This window comes from Nyctereutes procyonoides, unplaced genomic scaffold, assembly GCF_905146905.1.
Source record: "Nyctereutes procyonoides isolate TBG_1078 unplaced genomic scaffold, NYPRO_anot_genome, whole genome shotgun sequence".
Classification (NCBI taxonomy): domain Eukaryota; kingdom Metazoa; phylum Chordata; class Mammalia; order Carnivora; family Canidae; genus Nyctereutes; species Nyctereutes procyonoides.
Genome location: NW_026575036.1, coordinates 21,152,142 through 21,166,992, shown reverse-complemented (window position 1 = coordinate 21,166,992; position 14,851 = coordinate 21,152,142).

Below are 14,851 nucleotides of genomic sequence, written 5' to 3'. Positions count from 1 at the left end.
TTTCACATTATTTTCTCTAGCCTAGAAAAGCAGGTGATTAAGAAAACTGCTTCAACTTTCTTCAAGGTGTTGACATGCAGGCAAGAACACTTTATGTTTTCATTCTGTTTGCATCTGAATTAAATCATTAAGTAGTAAATTGTGGATACCACAAATCTTTGAAAATGGCATTAGGAATCCAGTCAGTTAAATTAAAAAAAAAAAGAGAGAGAGAGAGAGAGAGCTATGTACTTCATCTGAAAGTGTCATGCAGTGGAGAAAAAAAGCTGCCTTTGAAAAAATTATCAATACCTCTAGCAGTTGACAACTTAACCCAGATGGAGAAAACAAACTTCCAGCCCACAGCTGACTTTTCATGGGGCTTCCCTAAACTCCATCTTATGCACCTACCTTATTAAATCTCCTTAATGTGGCAGTTGTCTGGAGACTGGGCTGTAACCCAGTCAAACCTAGGGTGATGTGGCTAACAGTAACTGCTGGCACCAGCTTTCTGAGGAGTTACCGTGTTTGAGAAAGAAAACATTGTCAGGGTGGTAGCATAACCCCAAGAGTAATAAAGTGGCCAGACACCTGGAAGCAATTATGTGCATGGTCGAGATTATCCATCATGCTTTGCTCACTGTCTCTCTTGCAAAGACCTTTGTTTTTACATTCTCGGTAGCTAACTTCTGGGCTGAAAAGCCTGTTTCACAGACGATGTTTTCCACCGAGGCCCTTCCACTTACTGCCATTCCCACATGATGTCGATCATTTGTTTGCACAGCCCAGCGACAAACCTCAGAGCTGCTGTAATAATAAGGTGGTCAGTAGGCTTGCACCAGCAGGGGCATCAATCACACTCCTGCCACAGCTGAAACAAACGCCCTTTGCCCACCAGCACCACTTACAGAGCGCAGTCTGCGGCCCTCAAATGGAACCGTTCAAGCGCCGCGTTCCATTTAGGCCCTAATTTAATATTTTTCTAAATCAGATTATTGCTTGTAAGTCATGATTGTTGAGTTCCTTCTGACATTTATTTATCGCTCAGATCCCATTATTCATTAAGCTCTTGTGCTGCAATCAAGTTAGCCCGGGTCCTAGAATCAAACACTTTTTTTTTTTTTCCCCCTCAGATCAGGGGAATCAAAACTGCAGAAAACTATTGGGTCTCCGACTTCTGCTTCGGTGCCCTGAAAACCTGGTCCACTTTTCAAATATTTCCTCAAATACTTGTTTAACTGAGTTGAATAGCATGCTTATAACGAATAAAAATCCATGTGATTCAGATTTGTGTCCTTTGCCGTAGAGCCATATGCACTTCCTGCAAGAGAATCCAAAAGCTAGCTAAACTGCCTTTATTAATGTAGTATTGATAACTGATCATTTCACAGACTAAATGCCCACTATAAGAAAGTCTGGGTTCATTTAATAGAAGGGTTTCTCCAGTTTGGTATTAAAGCATGTAAGAAATTTCTCTGAAACCCGCTAAATGCTCTTCTTAAAAAAAAAAAAAAATCTTACAAAATTGAAATGTGTTTAAGTTTATGAAGGTTAATCTAATTTAAAGTTTTGAGTTATTTAGTATTTATTAGAAGTGCCCACATCCATTAACAAATGAAACAGTCCTCTCTCCTCTAGGATCTTACATTTGAAAGTTGACAGTATTTAAAAAAACAGACAAACAGCCATCACTTGGAGACTAGGGGAAGAGGGTGGAGGTAGAAGAGTCCAAATTAGGGCTGTTCCCCAGAAAGAAAACAACCCTTCCCTGCTGCTGCCTGTCTCTGATCTCCACTTAGCTACTCAGTCAGTGGCACAACTTGAAAGGGACCTGGAGTCAGACTCACAGAGCAGGACTCCAGGTCCTTGTGTTACCGTGGTCTCTGGCTTCCAGATGGTTTGGTCCATGCCATTTGGAAAACCAGTTTCAGTAACTTCCTCTCCAATTTCTGCAAAAGACAGAACAGCTCCTATAGCTCCAGTTTGGAGATTATGTGCTGCTTCTGATAGTGATGACCTAATAAAAGTCAGACTCCTTTCTTCTGTTTTTAAGATCCAAAAGAGATTTTTTAATTTTTTGTAACCAAAAATCCATATTTGTACACCTACATGTTCTAAAACAAAATTTTTACATTTTAATGTTTATTCAGTTAACAGATTGTCATCCTTAGCAAGCGAGAAATGAGAAAGCTAGTATTTTCATTGCAATTAGCTGACAAAACCTGAGCGCAAGAGAATCACCTAATCCATGTAAAAATCTGTTGTCTCCAGCTCTTGTCAGACTCTGTAGGGAATTCTAGCCCTCAGCTTCCTCCTAAATTTCTCTCCTTCTTCCTACCTTTCCCCCATTCACCCTCCACCATTCACTTCTAGAACAACATGCTGCCATCTCAGATTACTGCTTATATACTTATGTAGCCGGTACTCTGTTTCAATCTTTCTAAAGGCAAAGTCATCATAGATAGCATGTGAGATGCCTGCAACAGGGATCCCTGGGTGGCGCAGCGGTTTGGAGCCTGCCTTTGGCCCAGGGTGTGATCCTGGAGACCCGGGATCGAATCCCACGTCGGGTTCCCAGTGCATGGAGCCTGCTTCTCCCTCTGCCTATGTCTCTGCCTCTCTCCCTCTCTCTCTCTCTCTCTCTCTCTCTCTCTCTCTCTCTCTCTCTCTGTGTGACTATCATAAATAAATTAAAAAAATTAAAAAAAAAAGAGATGCCTGCAACAGCTTAGCATCTGGATTGATATTCCCTCTCGTTCATCCACACGTCAGTCTGCAGGTGGGATAGCCAGATTTCATAAATCCCACTTCTCTGTTTTCTAGGGGACTTATAACTTAGACTAATTTCTGAATTAAAACTCATTTCTGAACTTTCCTTCCCTAGGATTCAGAAACATCTACATGCTTCCACTGCCGCTATTAACACTAGAACTATTTCTGATTGCCGAAAAAGAAGTTCCAACATAGGTAAACTGATTTTGTGGGTAGAACATTGATCACATGAAAACAGTCTTCATCACATTGCAGCTTTGAGTCTCCCATGAATCTCTACTTTGGTGCCATACCAGGTGGCTTTTCATCATTCACAATGCTATTCTCATTCCATCAATTTCTTCCTCATCTAGGGTAGTTGTCCAAACCCTGTAAGGGCACCAGAACCACCTGGGCAGATTTCTCAAAATACAGATATCTAGGCCCTGCCCCACCACACCCTCTCAAGACTCTGATTGCTTTAGAGCTGGAATGGGACCTAGAAATTTATATTTTGATAAAGCTCCTAGGTGACCCTGATGGGCTGAGCCGTAGGAAACACTAACTTACTACCTGAAGCAGTGATTCTTGAGCAGCAGTAGTAGTGGCTAATCACATGGCCAGACCCCCCAGCCTGGCCCGCTTCACCCAAGTCCAAGAATGTCAATGCTCAGCTACATTGAAGTTGCAGGGGGCCAAGGATTGCATAGTTTGCAAAAATTATCCAGATGATTCTGACACTGTGCATTAGTTGGGAATAAGGATAGAGAGATGAATCAGTAATAAATAATTCCTAAATATAATATCATATGCTTTAAATCCTATAATCTAGCTTGCCTACCCTCACATTTCAGTTGTTTGGAAGTAAGTACAACAAAGAACCCAAATCATGAAGCAACCATTGAGGGATGATATTTTTCTTCACCTGTCTTCAAACAAGAATGCTTAGTCAACAAGTTCCCAGACAATAGAGTTTCCAGTTTATATTTTAAGCCCTTGAGTGTAAGAAGGGCCCAAAAACTCTCTCAGGCATCCCATTCAGAATTTAACACCTTTATGTCCCAGATACCTGTCCTCTGTACGACAGCCTGCATCCTTCTTGGTGCACCTTGGTCTTCTTTGCCTACCCCCGGTGGAGATGGAGAACAACAGATGGTGGCAAATGCAGAAATCTGGTAATGGATGTAGGATCTGTTTGTGCCTTGTATTGCCGTGATCAACACCACTACTAAATCCCCTTTTTGCCCTCTACGGTAAGATCCGAATGACAGCCCAATTTATCAACTGTGAATATTGGTGTAAACAACTTCAAGGCTGGGATATTTTTCATACCCCCTTGAAAACTGTCATCAGTTCTGTAGAGTAGTAAGGAAACCGCTGATCCATTTAAGAAACTGTCAGCAGGTGTACAAAGAAGTGAAAGATGGACGCCTTCGAAAGGTCTTAGGAAAGGAGGCTCCAGCTGTCGGAATACAGGCCTTCTCATATACACTCAGACTCGCCATGGAGCAAGGGAAATTATGGGGCAGAGTGTAAGTCTCAACACTGCAGTTATCAGCAGAAGGAACAATTCACTTCAGAAGGAAATTTCCAGACACGCATTCCTGAGTTGTGAAGTATTTGAGTTATAGCAATGTCGTCTGTGCCACAGTTATCCAAAGTGCCAACTTTTGGATTATAAACGTGTGTCTCAGAAACTCTAAACTGAGTCTCTCAGCCTCCACTTACTGAAAGTGATTAAAATCCCCTGCTTGGAATCATATACTGAGTCTAAATTTTGAATATTTTTTTTTCAAAAAAAAATCAGAGACCATCACGCTGTCCACCTTAAAACTCGGCAGATCATCTGGGACTTCAAACTTCACAGGTCACTTATAGACAAAAAAAACAAAAAGCAAAAACCAAAAACCCCCACCTTTTTTGATGTAGATTTTCCTTTTGTGTACAAAGATGGTTTGGTAATCTAGTGGTTTTGCTTGAGTATGGCAGTCACCAAAGAAACTTATTCCAGCCATGTTTGAAATACTTGTCATCTGATTAAAAAGTAGCCTCAGTCATTAGCTATCAGGGACACTGGTGGAAAGAGCCAGTTATATATTACCATCCCCCCCCCAAATGGTAATAAAATCATTTGGTCTTTTGCATACTGGTTTTGAAATTTGTTAAGTGGCAGATCTAAAACAATTTAAAAAATGTTAAGATACTATACAAATGTAACATTCAGTTAGGAGTATTGTGTGTTGTGGATTTATTTTTTTAAAGTAACGTGTTACAAACAAAAAAGATCAATTCAGGGCTTATTTTAATAGCGCCTCAGTAATGCTGTGCATTATTAAAATTAAGATTGATTTTTTTCACTACAGTGCTCTTTGTATTGCATGTATTTTTAATGGTAGATAGAATTGAATCTGATATAAAATGCTGTGATGTAGGGAAAAGAATATAAATTCATCCATGGAGTTAAATGGAATTAAACTGGAAAACAGAATGTTAAGGCCTGAAAGATGTTACACCCATTCATCAAATCAGGAGCCATTCAATATTATCTTCAACATTTGCACTCAATTAAATTGACTTTATGGAAACTAGTCTTTCTTTTATAATTACGTGACTAATATAGCAACAACTTACGCTAAAAGCAAACAAATTCAGAATTTCCTTATAAATGATAGTTTCCATGAGAATGAAACAAAAGGACGAAAGCAAGGAGGGAAAAAAAAAATAGACTGAATTACTATTAGATCCCAAACCTAAGTTTCTTAAGTCTGGTCCTGATTTCCCTTAGTGCGCAAAACACTACTTATTTCCATAATGCACTAAGTAGTGCCCCAAACATTTAGAAAAGAACTGACTTGTGGCTGGAGTAAAGGGTTAAATCAAAGCCATTGGGCCAACCTGCTTCACCGTAAAGTTCACTGTGTTGGAAGTGGATGCATGGCTTGTGTTTGGTGTTAGTCTCAGATGGGTTCATTTATTTGCACAAAAATAGTGGGCTTCCTAAGGCTTCTCATCCATGTCCTGGTTTTGTTATTTTGTTCATAATTTAGTATTTAGGTATTTAGTTTGGGCTAGTCCTGGTCGCTGAACAAACAAGGCAATGCATGTTAAAAAGCGCCCTACTTATCCCTATCAAAAAAAAAAAAAAATCTTCCAACTCAACTCATGCCACTAGCTCCGAAAATAACTGCTTTTTCAACCTTTGGGGTCAGAAGACCAATGAGAGTTAAACCCAGCATCTCCTCTTTGTCATTCCCTCTCTGAACTTAGATATACAGACACCCGAAACATGGGAAAAGCATCACTTGGAAAACTACCTCAGTGGAGAAGTATCACTACATGCGATTTGCTAACCCTAAAGAACATTCTGCCTCTTATAATCAGTCAGCTTAGATGTAAGTGACAGATTACAGTTTTTATAATAAAACTACCCATTCTGAAAAGTTCCTGAATAAGTACTCATGCTGAAGCCTTTATGTCAGAAAAAGGAAGTATTATAGCACGTTACAGATGGTCAAGACTGCAATATGCATTAGCTAGAGACAAGGCAGGAAATCACCCCTCCACCAAAGCCCCAATGTGATAATCATGATGATCCAGCACTCCTGCCAAAGCTCTTAAAAGTGTCTGTGATGATTCCTTTAAACAGACATAAGACAATGTAGAAGAGAGATTAGCTTCCTTTTCTTAATTAGTAATAAGTCTTCAACCTATTATATTTGTCTAGCATTTTCCTAAAGCAATTATCAACATCACTTTGTTGACCTCCAAAACACCTCTAGATGGGAAATCAGAAAACCAAATCAAATCTGTCCAAATCCCAAATCTCCACATGTACTAGTGATCTAATCTAGAAGGAAAGCCTCCTGAATGCAGTCATTTTCCTGCTGCAAGTTCATGAGCAAATACAGCATAAAAAGTGTGTCCTTGGGCAGCCCGGGTGGCTCAGAGGCTTAGCACCACTTTCAGCCCAGGGTGTGATCCTGGAGACCCGGGATCGAGTCCCACATCGGGCTCCCTGCATGGAGCCTGCTTCTCCCTCTGCCTCTGTCTGTACCTCTCTCTCTCTCTGTGTGTGTCTCTCATGAATAAATAAAATCTTAAAAAAAAAAAAAGTGTGTCCTCCCCAAAATCTAGGCCAGTCAACATTTCAGAGAAAAGAAAGTAATAACAAAGATCTGAGCTAACTCCTATTCTCCACATAATAAAACATGGTCTCAGGGGCCTGGATGGTTCAGTAGGTTAAGCATCCAACTCTTAATTTCAGCTCAGATCATGATATCAGGGTCATGAGATAGAACCCCAAGTTGGATTCCATGCCCGACATGGAACCTGCTTAAGATTTTCTCTCTCTCTCTTTCTTTCTTCTTCTTCTTCTTCCCCTCCCCACCCTTTCCCTCTCTAAGAAAAATGATAAAATTAGACATGGTCTCTTTTGAGCAGAAACAAGTTCTCTACCTACCAACATAGTTTTACATCATAGGATTGGAGTCTGAATAACTAAGAATCTGCTTAGATTTGTGTAACCGGCTTCCTTTCCACCACAGTGTCTTAATTCAATCTCAGATTAAGAGGAGTTCTACCCATAGGTGGGTGCTTCAACTTCCCACCCAAAAGAAATTCGATTCTGAAGCAATTAATATCATTAAGTTGAAGATAGAAAATAAGCAGCAAAATCTAAGAACATATGTCATTTTAAAAAGGAGGGCATAAGAAGGGCTGTAACAACGAGTATTAGACATTTTTTATTCCAATTTCCTTGCCCTAAGCCAACTCCTGTGGGCCAAGTGTTTAAAGACAACCCCCCACACACATATACCGCATTATCCCCGGCCCCAGAGACTTCAGTGCAGAACCTGAGTCAACCCTGACAAAGTGTCACTGCTTCAAAGTGGCTCCCCGTCAAAGCCATGCTCTGTACATCTGCAGGTATGCACTTTCTTGGTTGAGGGGATACTCCAGAGGACCCTCGAGCTCTGCTACCTGTGCTGTTTCGAGCACCAGTTTGGTTCTTCTGTAGTCCCAGGAGGAAATGGACAATAAGGGCAAAAGCCAAAGTCATCACTGCGGTTGAGCTTGGAGGCACTTTTTCTAGATACTTTACATGTTCACACTGAGGTTGCAGCAGAGGTGGGGGCCGGGCAGGGGCCTTAACGTAGATTCCCCTACAGTTTAATTATGAAATGGCAAATGCCTCCCCCTGTGGCCTCATATTTTTTCAGGTATCTCACTGCCTTCTGGTTTCACCACAGCTGTGATTGGAAAGGATTGCTCATACTTATGGCTTAAGTGGACATGAGTTATCCTAATTTGGAAGACCAATCTTCCCCATCTTCTGTGGTTTATATGCTGTGCTTTACGTCATAGCTAACTGCTGAAATCATTGCTAAATAACCTTAATCTTTAATACTTTATTCCATTTTCCAGAGAGAATCAAAATCAGATGGCAATGCATCTAAAACCTTCTCAGCTCTAATAGTACGATCTAGGGATACTCTGCTGCGTTCCTTGTGCCATAAACTTAGTAAGTTTATTTTCAGGCAAAAAGTACTTTGTGTTCACATGCTATGAGGATTGTTTTTCCCACTTTCTCTTTTTCTTTTTCATGTTTTCCTTTAGAGTAAAATACCATATGGCAGACACGCATGTACACTGTTTGGTAGATTAATGAATTCCCACTGAGATCACATATTCTTCTCCTCTGGGAGTTTTTCTGCCTGTACTCCACATTTCAGATTTTATACAGCTCTTTCTTGGTAATACAACTTACAAATTGCATGTTTACATCTCTTTCTGGGGTGTGTACAACAGGAACCCTTGGAGTCCATGCTGATAGCACCTACTATGAAAATCATTCAGTGTGATTATTGGCGCCACCCTCCATACTCTAGACCAGCAAACAAGCAGGACCTATGTACAGCCTGTTGTAAAAGTTGGGATAACACCAAATCTGGTTGACTCACTGCCCACATTTTTATTTCTCAACATAAATATTTTTCATATGAACGAACCAACATTTTTGCCCCAGGTACAAAGGGCTATTTTTTAATCCTTCTTTTAAAGGGGTAGGAGAAGGGTTTAATGCATATAGACAGCAGTAATAGGAACGCGGGCTTTGCACATTGCAGACTCACTGACCTTTTAGCCTTCTGGAGTTTAACCATTTCCTGATGTCTTTTAACAGTAATTTTCTTGTTGGAAAAGCCCTCTCTAAACTGATAGCATCTAAACAAGCCTCTACCTTAATTGGAAAAATTCTCCCATAAATATTTATGCTGCAGTGCTTAGGCCATTTACTAAACTCAACTGCCCATTATGGGTTAAAACAGGGAGCATTGTTTTGGGTTGCCTAAAGCTTGACATGGTTTATTGGAGGGGACCCGAAGCTGTAATTTATTTAATCAAGCCTCTGACCCCAGCCCTCTGGAGTAGCCAGTAATTGTGAGGGAGAACTAACCCAAGACCGCATTGACTCGAGTCAGTATTATGGGCTGTAAATTCTGTAAGCCTAATTTGCAAGAAAAAAAAAAGTACAAAATATGTAGAAATGAAAGTCCTATGCATTTGTTCATTGTACTTTGGTGAAGATAAATATAAGAGGGATAGAAGATAGATGGATGATAGACAGAAAGAAGATAGATAAAATTTTAAAAACAAAACCTTCAAAGCAGTGAAGATGAACCATCTAATTTCTAATGTCTCTGTGGCTCCTTGCCCTCTTTATAGTTCTGAGGTCCCGTCACACAAGAACTCACATGGCACTTAATTTAATTTTTGCTTTTGAAAATATATCAGATTTGGGGAAGGTAGGAGTAAGGAAAGGCTTTTGTATTAGAATCTTGTTAAGACTCCTGCTTAAGCACAAATTCTAGACAAACCGAGCTGAAGATAAAAATATGACTGCTGGTTTTTCTTCCCAACCGTCGAATTGGTATCATTTCTACACCTGAGGTCATGATTTTCAGGAACTACATGGTGAGTACGAGTGCGTATTTATAGGGTGTGTGTGTGTATACATGTATGTTTGTGTGTTTAGACAAATAAATAAAAATCTTCTTTAAATTTCCATTTCCAGGTGTAGATTTTCTCCTGATTCCATTTTTGAGTCATGATTAGTTTATATGTTTACAATAAAAAAAGAACCTCTTCTCTATTGGCCCTTTGACCGCCCGGCTCAAACATGACCCAAACATCCATTCCTTATTTTGAGGTATGATTTAAAAACGATACTGCAACCAAAAACATACTTTTCCTTTAAAAAATTACCTGGCAAAAACATAAAATAAAATAAATAAATAATAAACAAAATAAAAATAAAAATAAAAAAAATTACCTGGCTACTGCCCTCCAGATTTCTAGTTCAAGAAGAAATTCTAAGTCAAAAATGATAATGGTTTATTAAACTATAAATCATGCTTCCTCTTTGTTTAAATTTGCATTTTGTTGAAACACCAACCCCCCTGCCCCCGCATGTTTTTCTTTAGCCCTCTCGGAGCTTGGCAATACCAGCATCTTTTAATGGCTCCTCTTGTCCTATTTTCCATTAGCAAACATCCAGGTGGGGGACCTATGTTAGACATTTAGGCTGGACAGGTCGTGGCAGTAACTGTCCAAAGGGCTTGCTATATGTAGAGTATCATGGACAGATGCTTTTAGATACAGAGATAGCACCTAATATTTCAGCTTTATTCAAATCAGCTATAAACAATCCTCCAAGGAGCTCTGAACACAAAAGAAAGGGTTAATTTATTCTCCACCAAATAGATTACCTCACCTTTTAATTCAGAAAATCTCTTTGAAGAAGCTTATACCAGGATTCTAATTTTTCCTGTTAAATTATTCATTCCTCGTTCTACTTGGGTGTTATTATCTCTGTCAGAGTGATGGATGTTACAGAAACAGTCATTAGGTTACAAACTACACAGATTTTTGAAAAAAGAAAAAGGTAAAATTATGGCAGAAAAACAAACAATAGATGTGATTGTGCAGGTCTCTCTGTAAGAGTAATCCAGGAGCTGAGGATAGAGATTTCCTGTAAAAGGATGCAAATGTCCCTAGGAAAAGAAAAGGGGGGAATAGATCTGTTGCTGTGCTGGCTAAGAAAAGATGCCTGTGGATAGTGACATTGCTCGTTCCCACCAGTACTGTGCTCCGGAACTTGCAGTCCCAGAACTGAACACTTCATCCCACCTAGGTCATTCCCTTGACAGAGCATTCTATGCTCCATGACCACAGATGGCTCTTTTAATCCTAGCCAGCAAACTCGAAAGTATGTGGCACTGATTAAGAGCAAGCTAGACAATGAAACTAGAACCAGCCCAGAAAAAACTCAGTGGCCACTCGGCTAAAAAATTAGCTTTTTCCCATTTTCATAATAATAGCGATAATAGCTCATTTAGTATTTCCTAAGGGCTCATCACAGAGTATTATTATTTGAGTATTATTATCAAGAGTTATTCATTTGAGCCTCTGAACAACCACTTTTACACCCCTTTTATAGATGGGAAAACCAAGAAACATAGAAGTTAATCCCACTGACTAAGATCACACAGCTAATCAGTGGAAGAGCCAGCATTTGAACCTAGCATGGCTCCAGACCCCAAAGCTTTTGGTTCCAGACCTAATGATCCTCACAACACGTAGTGCTATCGTCCTTAAAAAACCACAAGGCTCTCATGCCTGCTCAAAGAAATGTGCTGAGACACACTCTTCAAATCGGAGCTCAGAAGGGACCTACTTTGTTGGCTCTGACCACCCTCAGTCCATGAAAGGCATCGCTGCGGAAAGAAAAGCTCAAAATCAGTAAGGACGATCTCCAGATGCTGTCTCTGAACTCCACTGAAGAGGATCAAAACATACCACCCCAAAATATGCCACTCTGGCATATTATTTTGAGCTGCAGGCAATTGAGAAAGAGCAGATGCAGGAAGGGCCCTTCCTACCTAAAAGCAAAGCAGGGCATAAATTTCCAGGGAGAAAGGTGCTCTCCCTATACTGGGAAGAGAACATTCTTATGACCAGAGAAGGGGGTCCATGCCAAGAGGAGTCTGAAAAAGCAAACCTTGTTAAAATAACGCTTCTCATCCATTTGTTTCCTCCATATATTGCCTCCTCACTTTTCCACACTTTACTGGCTCTAGCCCAAACCCCTTTTTCCTTTGTCTTGTCCCATCTCCATAATTTATTGCTCTTTGTTAAATGGTATATAAGCCTCCAGGTCTGACCGTCTCTTTGGATGTTTTTTTTTTCTTTCCTCTTAAACTGTCATTTGCCCACTTTAATTTGTAGTCCCCACGCACAAAACCGAAGAGTGAACAAAAGTCCTTTCTCCCCCTACCATCCCCTCACATACCTTACTTCCTTCTCTCCCCTCATCCTGACTGAGCTTGCTCTTAAAACGCAGTGTGACTCAGTTGCTTGATTCTTCCTGAGTCACCCAGTGTCATCTCCTAATGCATCGAGTTCTATCACTCTCCCTTCTAGCACCCTACGTGCCTTTGCTCTTGACCTTCTGGTAGGCCCCATACAACATTAACGCGGACCCTCAATTCTGGGTAAACTCAACCACATGCTCTCTTGCTGTAGGTTCCACATTGTGAGCACCCCCAATGAAGGCCAAATGAATCCTTGTTTCAGGCTCTCTCACCTTAGCTGGATCCTTTGTCCATCTTTCTTTACTTTTCCACACCAATTGGTGTTGCCATTCAGTTTTATGTTTTCTTTTTTTTTGTTTTGTTTTGTTTTTGTTTTATATTTTCTTATTTTCTATCAGTACTTGAGCGTCTAGTTGATGCCAGTGCCCTTACTAATCATTTTCACAGAATAAGAAACTGAGACTGAAAAATCTGGTAAAGTTACCCACCATCACACAGCGAACAGGCCATGCCAGGACTCACACCCTAGTCTGTCTGCACAGCCTGTACTTGGAATACTCCCCGCACAGTGGAGCCCCATCTTGCATGGATCTTTTTCACTCAAGGGGCCCAGTGCAAGCCCACTCATCATTCTGGTGCTCAACCAAAGAAATGGCCATCTGTTCCATTGCTAGCGGAAAAGCTGGATCTGTCAGACTAATTGAGAGACGGGACCGTAGATACAAAATCGTATATACTGTACTTTATGAGAGACTTAAGGGATTCTCTTTTTAAGTCCCTTTGATGATTGTGATTTTTACTTTATGTATCAGGACTGGACTCCGAGTAATGTGCTCCTCCACTATGCTGTCACTGCTTCAGCACTGTGGCCCCAGCTGCTTCAAACCAGAGCCCCCACTCCATGCCACAAAGCTACCCTGGGCTCTTGTTACTTCGACAGATGATCTCTGTAACCAAACTACCGGATCAAATAGCCCAGAATGAACCTCAGGACTTCCTGCCTCCCACACCCTGAAGTACCTCCCCCACCCCCACCCTTCCTTTTCCCTAGTCCCAGAGGAACACATTTTCTCCCTCCCCACCTCGTCTCCTGGTCAACCCCGGGACTTCCTATTTTCTGCTACACCTGCCCTCTGTCCTCACAACCATCACCTAGTTTGACTCACTTTGTGCTAAGCATGCTGAGATCTCACCTGCTGCCCAGCATCCGGCTATGTTTTGGTATCATGTTTAAGACACTGCCTTTGTATAAATCCCCACTCCACCACATAGCTGTGTGATCCTCATCTCTGTGCTTCCATTCTCCCATTCAGGAAACATCTGTAACAGAAGGACCCATTTCAGAGCTGCAGGGGTTAACCTGGACAATCTACGCAGAGCTTTTACTAAACACTCGATAAATGTCAGTGATTATTAACAGTTTGATTCCATCTTCCTCCAGTTCACCATCTTCTCCTTCACTCTCTCTTCACTACCCAACTTCTTAAAAGATTAGCAGACACAGATGTCTGCACTTCTCCCTCCTTCCTCTCCTCCGCCCTTCACCATCTGGGGTTAAGTCTCGCTGCTCTGAAGCAATTTCTTTGGCAGCTGCCCATGACGCTTCATCACCACAGAGGATGATGCCCAAACCTACATCCCTAGCCCTTCCCTTTGAGCTGAGTTAGCTTCTGAGTCAGTCCACATTTCCCGCATCAGCAAAACACCTTTATGTCCATCTCACAGACACCTTAAAGCCCTGACTCAAGGCTCACCTTCCACTACATACTTATTCCACCATTTTCCTTCTTTATCTTGGTTCATGGGATCATAATCTTCCGGGTTTCAAAGGTTTGGAAATTTGGAAGCACCCTTCCCATCTAATCGTGTATCAAATGTTAATCCTCCCTCGGAAATGTATCTTCGTCTCGTACTTCTCTTCCATCCGAACTTCTCTGGCACAGGTCCTTTCTAATTTCTGCTAAAAGGTCTTTCTACCTCACCCTTCAAATGTTTCTCCTCTGTGACAAGAGACAGATCTCCCTAAAATACAGATTTCATTGTGTCACTACATAATCTATAATCTTCAGTGTTTCTCTGGCACACACACAACTAGCACACACAAAATCCAATTTATCAAATTTTGCTCTATTTCCACTACCAGATACTTTTAAAATCTTTATTACCACCATTCCCCACAGTCCATCTGCACCTGCACACATGTCCCAAACATGTCTTGCATCTCCCCATTTCTCATCTTTGCTGTTTCCGGCCAGCATAGCAGAGCGGTTAAGGACAAAGTCCGTAATCAGATGGCCTGGGTTTGGATCCCACCTCTACCGCATATGGATTGTGTGACTTTAAGCAAGTTACTTGGTTTTCTTAATGGTAAAATAATGTTAATGAAAGGACTTAATCCATCAGATTGTTGGCAGAATCAATGAAAAAATATAGATAAAGCATTGGAGCAGCGTCTGACACTAACAAATCACTTTATATCATTTGATATATAGCTACTATGCTCTTCCTGCTCATGCTTTTATTCATCTTTTCAAATACAAACCCCACCTCTTTAAAAACTGCCAAATGTATGGGAGTTTTAAAAACATATCTTTATTGATTTATAGCTTACCCCAAGTGAGATTTGGTAACAGAATCTCTATGAAACTGATTGTTGAGATTTGCTCTATGGCTAGTTCACCCTATGATTTATTTTACCTATTTTTTATGCTTTACACAAACGGTGCCATTATCTACATACTCTTTTGTGT